This window comes from Leopardus geoffroyi, chromosome B3 (assembly GCF_018350155.1).
Source record: "Leopardus geoffroyi isolate Oge1 chromosome B3, O.geoffroyi_Oge1_pat1.0, whole genome shotgun sequence".
NCBI classification, from domain to species: Eukaryota; Metazoa; Chordata; class Mammalia; order Carnivora; family Felidae; genus Leopardus; species Leopardus geoffroyi.
In genome coordinates, this window is record NC_059337.1 from 102,343,151 (window position 1) to 102,362,455 (window position 19,305).

A 19,305-nucleotide genomic window follows, 5' to 3' on the forward strand; every position below is an offset into this window, starting at 1 on the left:
TTGTCCATTACCAATGAGCATTTAGATGTTGCCAAGCTCTTGTTATTACTAACACACTGCAGTAAGCCTCCTTGACATATGTCCTTTTGCTCAAGCAGAATTTCTGGGTCAAAGGATACATGCATCTGTGATCTTGAGTGACATCATCAAACTCTCCTCTGCTATGGTTATACCAACTGACACCCCGCCCCCTACTCCACTGGCACGAAATGGAATCTAGGACCTACTAGTTCCAAAGCCAAGGCCTTCTCCCCCATGGCCTGCCTCTTCTTTGACAACCCCCAAAGTCATGCCTAGAATTCACCAGGTGGATACTAGATACCTTTGCTTGAGCTGTGCCAGTAGGCTGTTGTGAACCTCCTCAGAAACACCAGGTTTCGTGGGGGGTGGGGGGGGGTATGTTTGCCTCTAGGAATAGAATGTCTAGCCAGTCAATAAATAGTCACTTCTGGACAGACTAGGCCCTTTGGGAGATACACCTTGGCCTCTCCAGGCATCTAAAAGCAGGCAGAGAAGCGACTTCTGTCCACAGCTACTCCTTTGACCACTCTCCAGACACAACCCGGCCTCTGCTGAGAGGAAGAAACTGTTATCAGGGGACTTTGAGCCTTTGGCCTCACTGCACTGGGTTCCACACGGGTGAACTCATCTTCCTGGTTGCTTACGACTGAACACTATTTGCCTCTGAGGAGAGACAGCAAGAGAAGACCCTGGCATCTCGCTGTCTCCTCATGCAGCCTCCTCCACTGGCAAAGCTCCCTTTCCTCGTTCCCTGCCCCTCCCTGGAATCGAGGGACACCTGGTTAGCCAAGGCCAAACCAGTCTTACGTCTGAGGTCTTCATGTATGGGCAATTGTGCTCTTACCAGGAAGAGACAAGACAGTCGGCCAGGGAGATTCACACCATGCAGTGTAGAGGGCTCCTGAAGGGGAGCAAGTAAGGCAGGTGTCCCAACAGGGCCTGCTCCGCCCACCAGCTTTGGGGACTCTGGGCGTCAGGGAAGTGCAGTTGGCTCCTGCTGAGCTCCTGACAGAAACCGTGACTAGAGATCCAGGAGTGAAGGTGGGCCTGCAAAGCTGTGGGTGGGCTCCGGGGGCGGAGGGGCAGTGAGCACAACCAGGTAGGAGAGCACATGACCAGCATCATCACACCCTCCCTGGACTCCAGCAGGCACGTATACCAGGCACGGTATCTACTGTCAGGCAAACACCCCTGTGAGTTCACTGGGGCAAAGGCCATCATCTAGAATGCACATAAGAAAACTACACAACACATAAACTGGAGAGCCATATAGGAATCAAGCCCAGGTTTCCTAACCAGACGTTTGAAAACTAGGGTTATTTCAGAGAACCCCCAGAGTGACATCATACTAGTAGCCCCAGAGACTGACTATCCCTAGGAAACTCAACGGCTGTCCTTCTGCCCTTTAGGTTAGAATACAGAATTTGTCTGAAAAATAAATAGAAGGCTTCTACTACAAGACTCCCAGCTTCCTAGGCCCGAGAGTCAGGGACACTTTTGCAGTGCAAGTAATCAGCGTGACTTCGTGCTATTTTTCTCTTGTAAGTGTAGATTTCCAGAAGTAGCGCTCCTGCCAGCTTTAAAAAGGCACATCCCAGGGGGCACCTGGGTGGTTCAGTCGGTTAAGCTACTAACTCTTGGATTCAGATCAGGTTGTGACCTCACAGTTCATGAGTTTGAGCCCCACATGGGGATCCACACTGACAGTGCAGAGTCTGCTTGGAATTCTCTCATTCCCTCTCTCTCTGCCCTTCCTGCATTTCTCTCTCTCTCTCAGAATAAATAAACTTTAAAAAAAAATGCACATCTGGGGCGCCTGGGTGGCTCAGTCGGTTAAGCGGCCGACTTCAGCTCAGGTTATGATCTCGCGGTCCGTGAGTTCGAGCCCCATGTCGGGCTCTGTGCTGACAGCTCAGAGCCTGAAGCCTGTTTCAGATTCTGTGTCTCCCTCTCTCTGACCCTCCCCCATTCATGCTCTGTCTCTCTCTGTCTCAAAAATAAATAAACGTTAAAAAAATAAATAAAAGTTAAAGATAACTAATATTAAAAAAAAAAATGCACATCCTCCTCCAGCACGTGTCAGGGTGGCTCCTGCTAGCTGAGGAGGTGACTTTCCAATTGGACAAGAGCACTTAGGACTGTGGTCCTTTCACTTGACTTTGCATAAGAAACACCCAGAAATTACTGCTCATTTGTTGGGTGAGATTTGATACTGTGGATATGTCTTTAAAAAAAAAAAAAAAAAGCCCTGATCGCTTAGCCATACATACTGATCTGTCTATGGATGAAATAATGTGATGTCTGGGATTTGACTCAAAATTAATACAAGAAGAAAAGAAGGGAACGGTTAGAGATGACACAAGATTGTCCATATTGGTACCTGTTGGAACTGGGCTGTAAATACTCAGGGGGTTGTGATATTATTCTAACTACTTTTGTACATGTTTCAACGTTTCCACAATAAAAGGTGAAAGGTGGAGGAAGAAGACACATGTGGAGGGCTTGGTGAAAACACAGCTCCTCAGGTCCCTACCCAAGGGGTGCTGAGTGAAGGTTAAGAGCCTAGGTATCTGCTTTCGTCAAGCTCCCCATGCACACTGAGGCCTCAGCGTTGGAGCCCTGAGCCAGGTGGGGCTGGGTGGTGAGGGCAGAGAGGGGAGATCTTGGCAGGAGGAGAGGGTGTCCCTCGAGCACCCTTGCAAAGGCACCTCTGTTGTCAGCCACCATTTAGGCTACACTCACCTGTCAGTGCCAGGAATATGAATCGCCTCAGGCTCAGCCTTTTCATTCCCGCCCTGCATCACTGTCAAGATCACAATAAGAAGAGTGGCAGAATCTACTCGAAGAGCCAGTTCAATCTTTATTAAAATCTTTTTTGTGCACAATGTTCCCAATTTGTTCCTTTGTCCCTGGTATCTGGAGTCCCACAGCTTCTGATATTTGTCCTGCAGACGGAGTAAGTTTGACTGACACACCACGGTGGTGGAAAAGTAGCATTCATATCCTGAAAATCTTTTCCGTCCCGTAAGAAACATCATCCCCATAGCAAGCCTGCTGCGTTTGGTCCTCCTCTTAGGGGCTCACCCTCTGCCGCCAGCTTGGATGACCCCCACGGAAGGCTTTTAGCATGGCTAGCAGAGATGTTGGCAGCCCAAGCCAGGACAATATCATGGCTTCTCTGACAGGCCCAGAATTCAACTGAAAGTTAAATCCAACTGAACTTAACTCATGCTTGTGACCTAGAAGGGGTCTTCCCTCTGTGTTGCCCTCAGCCCCAGGGTGGGCAGAGGTGCCTCACAGCTTCAGGCTCCATGCACCTCCCCCAAACCTTCAGCCAAAGCATCTATCTCCCTCTGCTTTATTTACTGGGTGTCTAGGTATGGCCTTCGTTATTTTTAAAGTTCTGCTTCTTAAAAAAAAAAAAAAAATATATATATATATATATATATATGTATATATATGTGTGTGTGTGTGTGTATATATATATACATATATATATATACATATATATATATACCTATATATATATACATACACATATATATATATATATGGAGTGCCTGGGTGGCTCAGTTGGTTGAGCATCTGACTTCAGCTCAGGTCATGAGTTTGAGCCTGCTTCAGATTCTGTGTCTCCTTCTCTCTCTGCCCCTCCCCTGCTCATGCTGTCTCTCCCCCTCTCTCTTTCTCTGAAATAAATAAATGTTAAAGTTAAAATAGATAGATAGATAGATAGATAGATAGATAGATTTTTTTTCTTGAAGTTTGGAAAGCACTGACTTTGCTGTAAGGGGAAGAATGGAAAATGAGGCTGGAGAGATGATACAGTTAAAACTGGGGGGGATATAAAGTGGTACAACCATGTTGGACAACAGTTGGCAGTTTTTTCTAACATTAAACAGGGATGCCTGGGTGGCTCAGTCAGTTGAGTTTTGATTTTGGCTCAGGTTATAATCCCAGGGTCATAGGATTGAGCCCCATGTAGGATTGAGATTCTCTCTCTCCCTCCCTCTGCCCTTCTTCCCAGCTCGTGCACTCTCTCTCTCTCTTTAAAAAAAAAAAAAAAAAAAGTTAAACGAACACCATGTAATCCTGCCAGTCTACTCCTAGGAATTTGCCCAGTGGAAAGAGTCAATGGTGAGGAGGGTTTGAGTCTGGACACCTCAAAAGTCCTCAAAAGTCCTAATCATGTAGTAGGAGCCATGACCCATTCCCTGGGGCTGTAGACACTCGCAGAGGCAGGATGACTTGGACCCAACCCTTGTGCAACCAGGACGCTTTTGCATGGAAATCTTCCCATGGATAATACCCATCTTCACATAGACAACCACGGAGTTCTGAGGGTCAGGCCCAGCCCAGGTGAGGGAATTCCTATGAATGTGAACATCTTTTAAGGTGATGGAGAAGATCGTCACAGGACAAGCCCTGCTGTGAAAGTAACCTGTTCCCTGCATTGTAAATTGAAAACTGTAAAGGTAGCTTGTAATTATAAGCATTTATAATAAAAATAATAATAGGCATGATAACAGGCTTCTATTGAGCCGTCACCTGGATCCAAGAACTTAATTTGCTATTAACTCTACAGATATCATCTGATTCAGTAATTCCAACAATGCTATAGTCTTCCCGTTTTACAAATGAAGAAACTTCAGTTCAGAGAGGTTAAGTAACTGGCCCAAGTTGACACAGATGATAAGTGGCAAGGCCAAGAGTTAGAGGACAGCATTCACTCTTTTAATTCTTGGGGACCCGTGTGAGAAGTGACTTCTCTGCTGCCTTCAGTATAATTGAAGAGATTAATGAAATTCTCAAGGTCAAGTTTTACACTTTGACCCACTGTTGTATAAACTCACAGGCCTGGTTATTTCTCCATCAGCCCCTTCCAGAAGTAGATAGAACAACAGTCCTCACACTCTTCACCATGTCCTCAGCAAAGCCATGGAGGTGTAAAGCGGGGATTCATTAGATCCTTGCCAGGAGACAGCGACATCATGTAACCACCCTAGGCTGCCTCCATCTGTGATATCCAATAGGGATGGTCATTACTACTACCGTCATCATAATAGTTAACATGCATGGCTTGTTCACTCTGTGCTCTAAGTGCTCTTTCTTTTTTAAAGGTATTAACTCAGTTAATCACACAATTCCTTGAGATGGATACTATTATTACCTCATTTTACAAGTGAGAACTAAGGTCAGAAGAGTCTAATCATGCAGCAAAGATAATAGCTCTCAAGTAAAAGGGTCTCCCACCCCAGTTACACACAGACCCTGGGACAGAAAACAAGGCCTTGACATCTCCAAGTGGAGTGGGAGCTAAGCGTCCAATGGCACCTATAGTGGTCCCCCCTCTTATCCATGGGGGACATGTTCCAAGGCCCCCCCAGGGAATGACTAGAAGCACATATAGTACCAATCCCTATAGATACTATGTTTTTTTTTCTTGTACATACATACTTATGATAAAGTTTAATTTATAAGTTAGGCATAGTAAGAGTCACATAGTAAGAGTCACAACAACTAATAACAAAATAGAATTATAACAATAGACTGCAATAAAAGTTACATGAATGTGACCTCTCTCAAAATATCTTATGATTTTTGTCTTCCAAATCCATCCCTGGAACTTCTGACTGAAATGAATTGCATGAAAGTCCATTTTTGTACTGCGAAAGGAGCACTGTACTCACCCTTCTTCCTCCTCTTGTGATGACATGAGATGATAAAATGCTTCCATGAAGAGATGAAATAAGGTGAATGACGCAGGTGTTGTGACGTAGTGTTAGGCTACTAGTGACCTTCTGACAATCTGCTTCCAGACCTTGGTTGACCAGTGGGTACCTGAAATCACAGGAAGCATAACCACAGATAAGGAGGACTACTATACTGTGGCATGACTATGATTTTTACTCTGCCCACCATTGTTCCACAGCGCCCCTATCAGGCCTGAGGGTCCATGCCTGACCCCTTAAACACATGCTACCTCGGCTTATAAAACACACATTCCTTCTTCCTCTCCATGTATGTTATAAAACTGCCCCTCCCATGAGCCTCAGCAGTTGTTCAAATCCTGACTAAAAAATTGAAATTCAATAAACCTCTGGAAAATATCTTACATTATGAAGATCAAGTCAGATTTGCAAGAAAATACAAGACAAAGAAAAAGCAGTTTCAGTGTGATTAATAATAAATGCTGGCACACCACTAAGTTCAACCAAATGCCTCTAGATTCTTCCAAGAGGCAGTTCTCTTCAAGGCAGCCAACTGTTGTGCCACCAGCCCTCCCAAATCCTCTCCTCTGTGCATTCAACACCAAAAGACCCAAGTCCTTTCACAGCAAGGAGGACTGATGTAAAACCCTGTCATGATGTTCTAACAGTCTTAGCCTTTAACTCTCAAGGATCTGTGGAGAGTACAGGATTATGATTTCCAAAGAGTTTAGAGCTTGCCTGTGCCAAACCTGTTTTTCCACTGTGAAAATCTTCATCTCTGTGGCATTATGTCACCTTGCAGAGCCCTTTTTGTAAACTGACTACATTTAGCTTTGGCCAAGTTACTTCGGAGTCCAAATCCACAGTGAAAAATCTATTTGAATTCTTCTCAGTTTCTAGCTCCTCAGAAATGATAGGCATTCATGTTTCATTCTCCTGCCTGTTGCCTCTTTGGGCTTATTTATGACTATTTTGGATTCTGAGAAAAGGAAATTATACATAAAACCTCCACTCTTTCCCACATTCCTGGTAACAAGGCAGTTTCTCTCACACCTCAGCGGCTCTTCTGGGAACACCCGCCAGTTTGCGATGATGGACGGGCCATTCTAGCCCAGCCTTCACAAGAGCCTGCTTCAGCTGGAGGGAAGCCAGCATCCCCTCAGATTTCACCGCCTTCCAGGCTTTCACCACCCCCCCCACCACCCCAGCCATTCTTTTTCTCCCCATAAACTTGGTTATTGAAACTGGCAAAATACCTCATGATTTTGTCTTCTAGATCCACCCTGGACCTTCACACAAGAATGAATTGCATGAAAGTCAATTTTGTATCATGAAAGGAGCATGGCACATCAATATGTCCTCAAAGCCCAGCCATGCCACCCCAGGATTGCTGGTCCTCTCAACATGTTGCATATTACAGATTACAGATCTGATCCAGAGTGTACCCTCTGCCTTTAATACGCCTCCCAAATCCGGCTCCCCTGCTGTGACCTCTCTCCTCACCTAGCCCTGTGAGTTTGCATACCTAGAAACAGTAGAAGCCTGGTATTCATACACAGCTGGTTCTCAACTACCTCCTGGGCAGACACAAAATAACAACAATGACACCAAACACTCGAGTTACTCCATTATATAAGGAAATAGACACCATAAAGCAAAATGAAAGATATTCAATATGTGATTATCTGCATGAATGAGGGGAGGAAAAAGGGGAATGACTGGAGGTATAGGATATCAATCCATTAGTGAGCCACACACCCTGTCTATATCAAGACGCCTCCCCATGCCTCTTGTGTTCCACGTCATGCTCCGTCAGGTTCTGACCTACAGGAGGCCTGGAGGAGAAGATACCCTCAGATTAGAAGACCCACTCAGGGATGATTGAAAACACACTTAGGAAGATTGGTTTTAGGCTCTGAAGTCTAATAGCGACCACTTTAACTACCCTCAGCTCTCTGGCAGCATGCCCCAATTTTATCTTCCTAAGTGGTAACTAACAACAGTTTTAAACTCCATCATCTAGAAGCAGGGGAGCACAAAATATCCCTGCCAGCCAATTAATGGCAAGGAGAATGTTTAACCTCGCACATTCCATGATATTAAAATTAACAAGGAGAAGCTCATTTTTCACCTATTAAATTGGCAAATATGTTTTAAATTGTAATAAAAGGCATCTATACACAGCTGGTCAGTAATATGTATACCCTCTCAGGAAAATAGTTTGGCAATATCAAAGTCTTTTAAAAATGTGCCAACCTTTGACATACCTCAAGGATGTCCCTTACGTCAATGATTATAACGACAAAAAAAGGACTGGAATCAACCTAAATATCCCATAATAGGGAACAGGCTGAATAAACCAGAATGTGTCCATATGAAAAATGACAGGCAATCAAAATGATGATGTAGAATACTTTAATGGCATGGGAATGCCAATACAGTGTTAATGAGAAAAGCAGGTAGCAAAATATTATGATCCCATTTTGAAATATATACATTATATACATATGTAAATGTGTGTATATATGTACGTGAATAGACAAAATCCTGAACTAGATGTTTCAGAAGGTTAGTAATGGTATTCTGTGGGTTAATGATGGGTTATGAGTGGTTTTTAATTTTTTTGATGTGCTGTTCTGTATTTTCAGCATTTTCCACCGTGAATCTGCAATAAACCATCAGAATTTTATAATTTTTTTTATTTTAGAGAGTGCACAAGCACTTAAAAAAAAAGATACATAAGTTTATTAAAAATTTGAAGATAGTTAACAATTTATTGAAGTCAGAAAAATTAATATATAAAATCTATAAAGGTGGAATTAGGAATTAGGTTTCAAAGGATTTAGAAAGAATTCCTCATAAAAGTTTTTAATATTACATTCCTTGCTAAACTGAGACTTGGAGGGCCTTTGGTATTTCACCCCTGACCAACTGCCTTGATAAATCAGTCAGCAGGAGCACATGAAATTGTGGATAGACAGGAGATGCATATTCATTCACTCTTAACCAAATGTAGCAAAAAGCACCATGTTTCCTACTAAGAAAGAGAATCTTAAGCAGTCTCCATGCTCAGTGCAGAGCCTGACATGGGGCTCGATTCCACATCCCCAGGATCATGACCTGAGCTGAAATCAAGAGTCGGACACTCAACTGACTAAGCCACTCAGGCACCCCTATCATCAGAATTTTGTAAAAGGCTATCACTTTAAAGGTGCATCATCATCTCTAAGGTGCTGACCAGTCTTCACTTTGAAGGAAAGGAAGAAAAAGTGGGGACCCTAGACTTAGCCAGGATGTTTCAACAGTGGTGGAGATAGAAGCAATTCTGAATGAGGTGGGACTGTCCCCAAAACACAAGGCTGCTGCACCAACGTGCCGCTATCTTAGGTGGGAGTGGTGCTTTCTGAGGTCCTTGGAGAATCAGGATGTCCTGAGGTTGTTCTTGTCCTGTGCTAGGAACCTGCCAGTGGAGGCAGTGGGAGGCAGAAGGGAGGCAGTCTCCCTTCCCCTGGGAAACCTAATCCAGACTGTATACCAGCTCAGAGAATTCAGATAGAGTTGAAGCCCCCAGAAATGGGCAAGTACATAGCCATGCAGACACATGTGCTTAGCAACTCACTGGTCATCCAGAGGAAGGTAAGCAGAGCTATAGAGGCACTCAGCGTGGGGCCAGCTCACTCTCTGGAAGTCTTTCTGGCAGCAGGACCAATACAAGTCATAAAAGAACGATCCAAAGAAACACATCTACTGGACCAAGTGACAGCCCTCCAGAGAAAGGGGCACTGTTTAAATATGGCCTTCAAATAGAAATAGTGTTAAAGGGGACACAAATCATACAGCTCTTGATTTAAGTTACTATGCAACAAATTAGTAGTGAAAACATTTGGCAAAAATAAAGACTTATATGAAAATTAACCAATAAGACGCAAGCACCATGTCACATTCACATGAAAACAAATCACAGCTCACAGCCACACAAGGTTTGCAAAGCACTACAAAATGAGATATGTTGGTGGTTTAATGATTAAATATCATTATCTACACCTGACTATTTGTTAAAACCAAAGACTGGACTGAAATATGACCCCTGCTTGTTCAAGTGTTTCCTGAGCGATATATAAAGGTGAGGTCACATATCACTCAGGGGGAGGTGGACAGGGATGTCCCAGTCAGATCAATGGCCAGCTGGGGTAGTCCCACAGATTAGTCTCATTCTAACAGAGCACAGCTCTTTCCCAGGGAAATGGGTCCATGCCTATCAAAAAAATGGAAAGAAGGGAATATGGAAAGTTTGGTTTGGAGACATCTCTTATCTGAAAGTCTTTGTCCCATCTGGGCACAGCCATGTCTCATACCACACAACAAATGCCAGAAGAAATTCTCCACCTTCTTCTGCTTAGTGAGGATCAGGACTGGCTAGATCAGATTATCAAGAGCTACCAGAGGATGGAACTCAGATCTTACCTCAGACCCGCACAGGTCAAACACACCCACTGGACAGCAGGAATCTCCCTCCAGTGGCCTATAAGCTCTACCCCCTTCTCACCAACCAGAAATATGTGAGGCTCACACAACCTGAATGAGTCTTGAAAAATAATCCGCAGCATTGTGAAGACAATGTGATTGAAGATACTAATTAAATAGGAATTCACTCTCTCATCCCTTTCCGGGAGCCCAGATCAGAGAAGATGGAGGGACTCCTTTTAGAGAGGGAGCTTGTAGAGGGCTCATGGGCTCCAGATGCCTCAACCCCTTGACCACACTTCACCACCCAGCAGAGATACTAAGTTACAGAAGAGCCACACTGGGGTGATGATACACATGCTAAATCCTTACCCGTGTGAACTAAGGGGGCCACGGAACTACTGCCTCATTCCCTGGATTTATGCCCTCAAGCTTTACACTTGGTGGGTCCATGAGGAGCCAAACCCTAAAATAGACAAAGGTGGCCCAGGGCAGAGGGGTTCAGGAAGGCAAGCTGGCTTCCTGCCCCTCACTTTCACTAGCCACAAGACTATAGATTTCCAACAGAGACCCATATACAAACACACGTACACTCATACACACACACATATGCACACACATGCACACACACAGCATCTAGAAGGGAAATTCTCTCTTTTGCTTATAACCAAGTAACCTCATTTTCTGACCTTAAAAAAATAAGTTTCTCTGAAGGTCTCAAACCTTATTAGCCACAGTGGGAAATGATGCTTGAATGGGGCTGTGATGGTCTCAGCCTCGGGTGTCTGTGTATGCAGCCATATTACTTAGCAACACCATAGCCGTTTAGGTTTAATTTCCTAGCTTGCCTGATAAGGAGGCTGCAAATGTAATTTGTGATGCTGCAAGCTGGGCAAACTCACTGGGCTATTAGATGAGTCACTGGGTGATCCAGGCCACTATGCCGAGCTCTGCGGAAGAAGAGAAATGAACCCTGATCTGTGGGGCTGATAGCGCTCAGGCGGACACAATTTTCTAAGTGTCTCGGAGCTGTGCCTCCTTCCCTCCCGCTTTCTGGTTTGGTGCCATTATTTATTAAGGGAAGCTTCACTCACCTCTCAACCCCTGTTAGAATCATCCTCCAGATTTCTGAAATCCTCCTGGCAAGAGCTGCAAACTCACAGCCCTGCAAGACCAGACGGATAATAACACCAACAACAATAAAGCAAGCGTTTTTGAATACTTAGTCGATAACCATGTATTCTAGTTGTTTTACATGAGTTATGTCTGTTAATTTTCCTAATAACCCCAGGAGGTAAGTACTACTGTTATTCCTATTTTCAAATGAGGAGACCGGGATTGAGAGAGGGTAGCAAGCAGCTATAAAATAATAGGGAATGGCGGTGGGGGGCACCCTGCCAAAGGGGCTAGTTGTCATCCAGGGCCAACCAGCCCTCACCTGGATTGCCAGAACTTCCACTTTCCTAAAAGAAGCAGGAAATACATATTTTTTTTTAATTTTTTTTTCAACGTTTATTTATTTTTGGGACAGAGAGAGACAGAGCATGAACGGGGGAGGGGCAGAGAGAGAGGGAGACACAGAATCGGAAACAGGCTCCAGGCTCTGAGCCATCAGCCCAGAGCCCGACGCGGGGCTCGAACACACGGACAGCGAGATCGTGACCTGGCTGAAGTCGGACGCTTAACCGACTGCGCCACCCAGGCGCCCCGGAAATCCATATTTTTATATAAAATCCCATTGATTCTAAATATCAACTATTGAGTTGAGTTACTTATTAAGTAACTGTGAGAACCAAACCACACATGTCCACCAGCCAGATTCAGCCCAGGGCCTACCAATTTGCAACCTCTTCCTCATTACAACAAGTAGACATATTCATCCATAAATACACTCCAATTTTTATCTTTGCTTCCATGAGCCACTGGTGTCTCAGCCCTTTGGTCACTGTCGCTTTGGCTGTATCCTTTCTAGAGCCTCAGTGGTAACTCCATTCTTCCAGTTGCTCGTGCTGGGTCTTAGAGTCATCCTTGCCTCCTTCCCTTCTCCCACACCCCACATGCCATCTGTCAGCAGGTCTTGTCAGCTCTACTTGAAAATGCATCCATAATCCCTCCACTTCTCAAAACCTACCATGACCACCCTGGTTCAAGTCACTCTCAGCTGTCTTCCCTGGATATCATGAGCCACTGGCTACACCCAGCTTTTCCCACCTACTCCATTCTTACCAGACTAACCTAGCTGCTCCTGTAAAACCTAAGTCAGATCCTGCCCTTTCTCAATACCCCACAATGGCTCAGTAAAAGCCAATGACTTAAATGACCCACATAGCCCTTCAGACCCAAACCACTGGCCCCCGCTCTCCTGCACTCCCTGCCCAGCAGACACACTGCTTCCTCCTTCATGCACTCCCACCTGGGCCCTGGGTGCTCACTGCTCCCTCAGAGTCTCTCCCCCCAGGTATCCTCTTGGCTCTCAACTTCCCTCTGCTCTGTTCAATTGCCAGCCAATTAGAAAGATCTTCCTGGGGGCACCTGAGTGGCTCAGTCGGTTAACTGGCCAACTCTTGGTTTCAGCTCAGGTCATAATCTCACAATTCGTGGAATTGAGCCCCGCATTGGGCTCTGTGCTGACATTGCAGAGCCTGCTTGGGATTCTCCCTCCCCTTCTGCCCCTTCCCTGCTCGTGTGTTCTTTCTCTCTCTCTCAAAAATAAATAAACACTTAAAAAAAAAAAAAAAAAAAAAAGATCTTCCTGGACCACTTATCCTAAATAGTAATCTGTCCATTCCTCTGCCTCAACATTTTATCATTACTGCATGCCATATGTTATCGTTTTGTGCTGTCTCCACTCCCATAGAATGCACCCTCCACAAAAATAAGGGATGTGTTTTCTTCTCTGCTCTATTCCTGGTGTCTACAACCATGCCTGGCACATACCCAAAATTCATTAAGTGTCTGTTGAATGAATGAAGAAATGAACAGTCCATACAACAGGCCCTTAGGATAGACTTCTCCATTCTCTGATGGCCACACATGACTTAGCCTCATCTTCTCTTTAGTCTGTGCCTGCACCTCAGGCACAGAAGGCCTCCCCACTAGCTGTTATCAACTCCACCACCTCCACCATGGCCACTCCTTAACAATATGAGCTCAGTAAGATGCCATATTGATTGCTGGCTGAAAACTCAAAGAGATAGTCATTGCTCTTGCCCACCTGCTATGAGGAATAGTAACTTGTGATTGTGAGCATCTTGCTGGATGGAAGGAAAACTCACTCATGGCAGTGATGAATTCTGTAATTAGTCTTGATGAGACATGGCAGGCTTTGGGTGAGAGTGATTCATTTTAATTAATGATAAGACTGCATAAAAGTGTTTTGCCCATTTATCTACAGAATTTGTTGGCCTTATTTTTATTTCTCTATTTATTTGAAAGCCCATATATCCTAGGAAGGTAGATATGGTTCAGTCCTTAATATTTCTTTCACATAAACAGAAAGAGAGTAATATAGGCCTGTGGTTCCCTCTCGATCCAGATCCTCTGGAAAGTCTGCACAGAGCTGCAATGATTGGCTCAGGTCCCCTCGCCATGGACCTCGGGGCTCTCCTGCACCCATCATGGCATAGTCAACCCTCCACAAGATCCAGATGCACCTCCTTCTAGGGAAGGGCCCATCCTGATTAGCCACAGGTGATGACCTGGATATGTATCCTTCCTTGGCCACCAAACACCCCAGCTCAACAAAGAGAGTAAGCCAGGTTGCCAGGATGACCCTCCCCAGATCTGAAGCTTACTTGGGAAGGAAGCATAGCCAAGAAGCCAAGACATACACATGCATGGATAGAAGAGCTTCATCTCTGGCAGTTCTGACACTAAGGCTGTTGGGAGAGGATCTAGAAGGCTGTACAGAAGCATCACCCAGGGCACCCAGATGCCCATGGCGTCTAAGCCATGTGGGGAGAAGATGGACTTGGCACATGGAAAAGGCATTTCTACTTGACCCCTTTCTCTGTTTCCCATAGTCTTGCTCTCTCCACATCTTTTATTTGCTGTCTCAGAACTCTCAATTCAATGTATTTCCTTGAATGTGTGTTAAAAAGGTCTCACTTCTGGCATACATGGCCTGCCTGTCATCACTACCTTGTCACCCCCGGCTACCTTTCTGAGGATATTATCATGGGGGTTGTCCACAGCCTTGCCTCCTCTGCCAGCCTGCCAAAATCAAGCCTGCAATTGTCAGGTGACTTCCCTTGTGCCTCCCCCCTCCCAAAGAGGGAGTATCCTTTCTTTTGGAGGAACAGGTAGTGGGAGGGAGAGAGCAATGTTGGGGAAGAGCTTGAATTATGGAGGGGATTGTTCTGGGGCTGCTGAAGGCATGATGGATATTGCAGATGAAGGCAAGAGGTTTTGTCATTTTTTTTTTCTGTGGTTTATGGAAAGGAATCCTCTTGACAGTTTTGAAGAAGGCTAAGCAATGGACTTCAGCTGCTTTGGGGTTGCCTTTGGCTCCTGGACAGTATTTCTTTTACCACATTACCCTCTGCTTGGGCCCAGGCTTTGAAAGGGTTACAAGCAGATTTAGATCCTCACTATGGGATGTTCAAGAAGAAAGGTTTGTCATCTACCCTGCCACTAACAGCTGTATGACCTGGGACAAGTCACTTGAGCTAGTGTCTTTATCTACAAAATAAGTGACTTGAAGGGAATAAACTCTGAGAACATATCAGCTCCTAAAACATGATAGTTGAAAGTTCTATTCGAGGAACGTTGATGATGATGATGATGACCTAGCATTTACTGCACTTCCATTATATGCCAAAAATTTTAAAAGCACCATCTTAAGAAAAAAGGCCTAAAGTTTTTATTCCGGGTACCATAATCACATGAGAAGATGAAAGCCTTTCAGAGTGATGCCCAGCTCCTGGGGCTGGGAATAGGACACCTGAGCAAAGCACAACGTGATAATTCTCTCCCCAATTATTGTTCCACCATGAATACAAATGCAGAGACCCCTTGGCCCACAGAACCTTTGGGCCACACAATACCCAGGGGGGATTGGAGGATACACAGGCCAACTTACTTTTTATTGCATGTTTTGATGCTATTGACCCAGGATTACTTGGGGGTTCTGCATTCAAGATTCTGGTTTTTTTCCAGGTTACTAGTCTGGCCACTGAATCCTTGCTGCAGAAACTGCCATCCAGCATGGACTTGCCCAGGGCCCCATCCCCAGAGAGGCTGGGACAAGAAACAAGGCAGGCAGGAAGCCTCTACTGTTTGGGATACTGGAGTAGGAAGCAGTTGGGTTAACAGTCTCAGGTAGGAGAATGCAGGTCAGACTCAGCTGCTATCTTCAAGTAAGGATAGGGCCCTTTTGAATTTAATCTTGGCAATTTTACAAAAGTATGCAGAATCATATAGTGAACTTCTATTCATTACCCAGATTCACCATTTGTCAACGACTCACTGATCTTTTTTCATGTATCCCAACCCCTGCCCCTGCCCTACCCCACCCCCCACCACAGTATTTAAACACAGATCTCAGACAGGAAGCCATCTCACTCAAGAATGCACATCCTTGGTCCCCGCTCCACACCCACACATCATTGATTTTGTCTGCATTCTTTCTATCCTCTTTCCTATATCTTGCCCACAGGTCATACCTAAAATAAATAAGCTCTAGCCCCCTCTTCCTTCTTCTCTTCTCCTTCCCTGCCCCGTCAACAATCCCCTTCAGACCTGTAGCCTGCAACCTCTCCTGAGAGACTGATTGTTTTCTTTAACATGGAGGCTCGATCAAGACTCCCCACCTTTGAAATATGCTATTTCAAAGAGGCACATGCACCCCAATGTTTATAGCAGCACTATCAATAGCCAAGTATGGAAAGAGCCCAAATGTCCATCGATGGATGAATGGATAAAGAAAATGTGGTATATGTATATACAATGGGATATTACTCGGCAATCAAAAAGAATGAAATCTTGCCATTTGCAACTATGTGGATGGAACTAGAGGGTGTTAAACTAAGCAAAATTAGTCAGTCAGAGAAAGACAAATATCATATGACTTCACTCATATGGGGACTTTAAGACACAGAACAGATGAGCACAAGGGAAGGGAAACAAAAAGAATATAAAAACAGGGAGGGGGACAAAACATAAGAGACTCAAAAATATGGAGAACAAATAGAAGGTTACTGGAGGGGTTGTGGAAGGGGGGATAGGCTAAATGGGTAAGGGGCACTAAGGAATCTACCCCTGAAATTATTGTTGTACCATATGCTAACTAACTTGGATGTAAATTAAAAAAATAATAATAATAAGACTCCCTACCTGAGAAAGTAATTCCCTCAGCTCCTCATCCACAGTAGACATGACTCCCTTTGTCTCACTTTCCCTTTATGGCCATCCTCAAAGCAAAATCTATGGGGCACCTGGGTGACTCAGTCAGTTAAACGGCCAACTCTTAATTTTGGTCAGGTCATGATCACACAGTCATGATACGGAACACTTTGTTGGGTTCCATGCTGGTGCATGGAGCCTGCTTAAGATTCTCTCTCTCCCTCTGCCCTTCCCCCACTCACTCACATGCCATGCTCTCTCTCTCAGAAAAAAGAAAAAAAAATTAAGTCTAAACTTGCAGTTTCTACTTCCTCTCTTCCCATTCACTCCTCAGGCAGCTTTGGCAGTGATTTCCACATACTGAATCCAATGGGCACTTCTCCAGTGTTGTCCTGCTTACCCTGATGGGTTTGCCTACCTACCAATGTAATATAAGTTTATTGTGTTCAATCTGGAAAAGAGAGAAGGCAAATAGGAAAACTTAAGTGAGTACTGAATAAATAATATATGAATACTAAAATAGTATTTTCTATTATTCATTTTGATGTATGTGTCACCAGTGGTTTTTTTTATATATAAATTTTTTATATTTTAACAGCTGCATGGTATTCTATCACATGGTCATGCCATGATTTAGTCCTTGTTGCTGGATATTTAAGTTATTTCAACTTTTAAATATGAACAATTCTAGGATAAACATCCTCATAGATACATTCACCTTTTACATACATCTACCTTGATTTCCTCACATTCTCTCTTTCTGGAAAACCCATCTGGACATTGAGCACACCCATCTCTCATGGTTCTCTGAGTCTAACTATGGATGGTCTTTGGGAAAGTTCACATCTCTCCAGTGTCCTCACTGTGCTCTCTCTTGGCTGACTCAGCTCCAGGTACAACTTGAGCAGCCACTGGTCTGCAGTTGACTTTCACCTCTCTGCCTCCCGCTCAGACCTCACTCTTAAACTTTCATTTCTAGACATCTGCACTTGGGTGTCCCACAGGGATCTCAATGATGATGAAGGCTCTACTGCCCACCCTTCCCCTACCCCGAATACCCCCAAATGCCCATTTCTCTTATTATAATCTCAGTGATCAGTACTACTGTAATTCTCAGACACCCAAGCCCCAAAACTGGGGACTGTCCCACATTAATTGTCTTCAGTCATTTGCAAACAAACTGTTCAGGTTCTACCTCTTAAATTCTTCTGCTGTCTGCTTTTCTCAGACTCCATTGCCACTGATCTAGATTGGGCTTCATTATCCCCCCTAAATTAATGCAGTGGCCCCCTAAGCTGTCTGTCCTCCAACTCTGATTACAAACCACACTTCTCTGCTTAAAATCCTTCCACTAGCTTTCCAGAGCTTCAGGATCAGGCCCTGGGCAAAGCATATAGGCAGGGTCTTCTGTGGCCTAGCCCCTGTCCACCTCTTTGACCTTCTTTCTCCATTACTCCCCTGTCCATTGTGGGCTCTACATATATTAGTGCTTTTTATCCAAGTGTTTCCCATATTTCTCCATATTATCTCTCACTAGACTTAAGGACAGGGCAGTCTTACTCATCTTTGCACTCCAATACACAACACGGTTAAACCAAAGGGAACAGTCATGTATGAGAAGATCTGGGTCTCCCTCATCAATACCAACTGTAGGTGACAAGGAAGGGGGCTGTGGTGCTGTCTCCAGGGCAGCCTTGTCAGGGCACACAGGACCTTGCTCCCAGGAACCACCTGGTCTGGTAACCCATGAGCAGAGATAGGGCCTGATATCCATGAAGTCTCCTTGATACCCAACCCCTCAGAAGCTTCTGGAGCTAGGGTGCCCCAAACCAGCTCTCCTGGAACAAAGAATCCAGGCTTCTATACCATGGCCTCCTTCCTGTATTATTTCTATCTCTGGTAGTGAAATTTCCAGCAATGAAGTACTCACTGAAATATAGCTTCATTCACAGGGATGTTTCTATAATCTAAACAGTAAAAATAAATGAGAATAGGGAAGAGGGAGAGGAGAAAAGGAGGCCAAGAGGATTTTAAAGCCTTCTATGGGATCATTTCCATAGTTGTAAATGCTAGGAAACTGACACTCACCTACTTCAGGTTAAATTCCTCTTTGCAGCCCATATGGTTGCAGCTCCTTGCTGTTCATGGGAGAGAACCACACAAATGTGTTAGATCTAGAGCCGGGGTCTGCAAATTCTAGCCTGCTAGCCAAATCCTGCCCACACCTGCTTTTGTAAAGTCTACGAGGTACAAATGTTTTTTATATTTAAAAACTTTTTTAAATGTTTATTTATTTTTGAGAGAGAGTAAAGAGCACAAGTAGGGGAGGGACAGAGATATAGAGAGACACAGAATCCGAAGCAGGCTCCAGGCTCTGTGCTAACACAGGACTCGAACCCATGAACCCCAAGATCATGACCTGAGCTGAAGTTAGACACTCAACCGACTAAGCCACCTAGGAGCCCCTGGTTTTTATATTTTTTAATGATTAAAACAAAAAAAAAAAGAAGGTTTTATTACACATAAAAATTATATGAGATTCAGTTTTCAGTGTCCATAAATATAGTTAAATTGGAACATAGCCAGGGCTCCTGGATGGCTCAGTTGGTTAAGCATCCAACTCTGAATTTCGGCTAAGGTCATGGTCTCATGGTCTTAAGATGGAGCCCCACATGGGGCTCTGCGCTGAGTGTGGAGTTTGCTTGAGATTGTCTCTCTCCCTCTCCCTCTGCCCCTCCCCGGCTTGCACGTGCACATGCTCTCTTTC

The 19,305-nt window shown here is 44.5% G+C and overlaps 1 long non-coding RNA gene across 1 annotated transcript; it reads right to left on the reverse strand.

The window, feature by feature from the left end:
- Window positions 1-9,826: 9,826 nt before the first annotated feature.
- On the reverse strand, window positions 9,827-18,868 carry LOC123582295. The gene is made up of 3 exons (XR_006704300.1): window positions 18,627-18,868; window positions 11,291-11,361; window positions 9,827-9,987 (listed from the first exon to the last, which is right to left on the reverse strand). It is a non-coding gene; the product is annotated as an uncharacterized LOC123582295 (long non-coding RNA).
- Window positions 18,869-19,305: the final 437 nt, after the last annotated feature.